Consider the following 2,500-nt stretch of genomic DNA (forward strand, 5'->3'; position numbering starts at 1 on the left):
CTGAGCATGGAAAGAGTGTACTCCCTAAAAATAAAAAATATTCCCTAGAATCTTAACCTAATGCTGCTGGGAAAATGTGATGTTTACTGTAGTATTGTTTTGTGAAATATATCTACATATAGCTGGCCCAAGTGCTCAGCCACCATGGAGTCAATTAGTAGTCTAAGTGCCCTTACATGATATCCCCCTTGCTTTCCTCTTTTCAGGAAAAATATTTTTTGCCTCTTTGGCTATGAAGATCAATGCGGTTATCATCACTATTGACTTCAGGGGAGTAATAATAATACCGCTTTATTGATATTTTTGCTCTTTATTCATGTTATTAACCCTTAAAAGATGTGTAGAGCCTATGGGCATATTGATTTTTCTACACTACCACTTCAGAAAGCCCAAGGCACAATAGATGATAATCTAATATGTTTCTACTGGGTACCTATATGGCTTCTCTTGGAATTGATGAATTTTTTTTTTTTTTTTTTTTTAGAAATGAACGAAAAAATATTCATCGAAATTATAATAACTTGAAAACTCATAAAAAAAAAAAAAAACTATAAAAATACATAAAAATTGAAGCAAGAACAATGTGAACAATCTGTGCCATTAATTCCTAAAGTATCACTGAGAGACATTGTGATTCCATTTAAAATAATTCTACCCAAAAATATGGCCTGAGGATTTTCTGAAAGGTTACACTAAAGTTTCAAGTAATTCAACTTTAAAATTTCAAATGGATTTATTTTCTGTATTGTGGAGTGAATATTGCTGAAAATATTACATACTACCACTACACGTATAGTTAGGTTTCTCCAGGAGTATGAAAAAAATTATGACATGCGTAATATGCTAATATATGCTAATGATATCCTATCCACCTCCCACAGTGTCACTGGACTGCTTACCTGATAGGTGTGCTTTTGTTGGTAGAAAGATTTCTCTTGCTGCTTGGGGTGATCCGAGCACCCTCCCAGGGTATATATTTCAGAAACAAGCAATAATAACCCATACATCATTTGTCCATAAAGATGAAGTCCTCATGTGCCAGTGTCAATACTGACATAAGGTGATAACCCACTCTGAGAGAGAACTCCATCCCTACATCTCATGTACTATCATCTCCATCTTCTCAATAACCAATAAGATGCCTTAAGTAACTTATTTTATTCTGATTTATAAATGAAGACCTACAAAACACGCAAGCTTTGTGCCAATGCTGCGCCACAAGTTCCCAGGTAAAGAGAAAATACTACATAGCTAGATATAACAAAAAGTTCTCAGGTATATCTTTACTAGAATTTGAGTCACTGTTATTATCTTTCATATTGCATCCACCCTTTGCTGTCAGCCATGGAGTTCCCTCATGGACTGGTCGAGCTGCCCAAGCCATGACCGTTTCAGTCATCTCTCAGGCCTGAGTTGGCGGTCCCAGATTATACAAGTAACAGTCTAACGGTGTGGCCATTTGTTGGACACATGGTTCTGCCAAGTGTACCCCATGATCTGGCAAAGGGACTTGTTACAAAAGGCATCAACATGAGACTCAAGGCACTAGATAGCATCTTGGATTCGCTACCATACAGCAAAACTGGCAGTATCAAGGCCTTGAAGACACGTAGTTTGGTCATACTGAATAGGTACCAACATATCCAAATGCTCTTGTTGATCAAGTTCATGGCTCCTGCTGCCAGACCAATCCATTTACTGACTTCCTATTCTGACAGCCCAGAGATATGTAAAACTCTCTGAGACTTCAACATTCTCACTGCCAAGATATGTAAAGCTCTCTGTGACTTCATTGTCTTCATCGCAAGTTTGTATCGACTGAATGGGTTCCCCTAACAGGCCTCTAAAATCTTGGATCTTGGTCTATGTCCAGGAGACCTCTAGGCCTAAGGGCTTTGCCTCATTGCCACCAGAGAAGCCACCAGTGATTCAAGAGACTCAGACAAAATAGCAACATTGTCAGCAAAGTTGAGGTCTGTGACCTTGATATTGCCCAGTGTTGCTCCACACTGATTTTGGAGTGTAGCTCTACCCATTATCCAGTCCATAAAGGTGTTGAAAAGTATTGGTGCAGGGACACAGCCTTGCCTCACCTGAGTTAATAGGGAAGAAGTTCAACAGGCTCCCACCACACTTTACAGCACTTTCAGTACCACTATACTGGCTTGCTATTAACACCTTGGATGCAGGTGACATAACCATCATATCATGAAACCAAAAATCTGGGTCAAGGGGAGGATCATGTGAACATGCTGTCAGGGGAAAATCTGGCTGAAGGCCAGGTGACAGAAACCTGCAGTGGTGAGCATTTCAGCTGAAGGCCAGTGTGATGGAGAAGACTCACCACAAGTGCATAAACCTACTGGAAGGTTTACTTTACTCATTTGGTTATTTTGTTTTATTCCCCTCTATGTATGAGTGTGGAATGTAATGTCCATAAGCGGTGACTTGAAGAGCCAGCTCCATAGAGGATGCCATTTCCATGCGCGCACACGTTTGC

At 39.7% G+C, this 2,500-nt stretch overlaps 1 protein-coding gene across 1 annotated transcript in view; it reads right to left on the reverse strand.

Annotated features, from left to right (window-relative positions):
- The window catches only part of LOC125042387 (serine/threonine-protein phosphatase 5-like), an 18,154-nt gene that overhangs the window by 6,529 nt on the left and 9,125 nt on the right, over nucleotides 1–2,500 (reverse strand). The window lies entirely within an intron of this gene.

Source organism: Penaeus chinensis, chromosome 32, assembly GCF_019202785.1.
Source record: "Penaeus chinensis breed Huanghai No. 1 chromosome 32, ASM1920278v2, whole genome shotgun sequence".
Taxonomy (NCBI): Eukaryota; Metazoa; Arthropoda; class Malacostraca; order Decapoda; family Penaeidae; genus Penaeus; species Penaeus chinensis.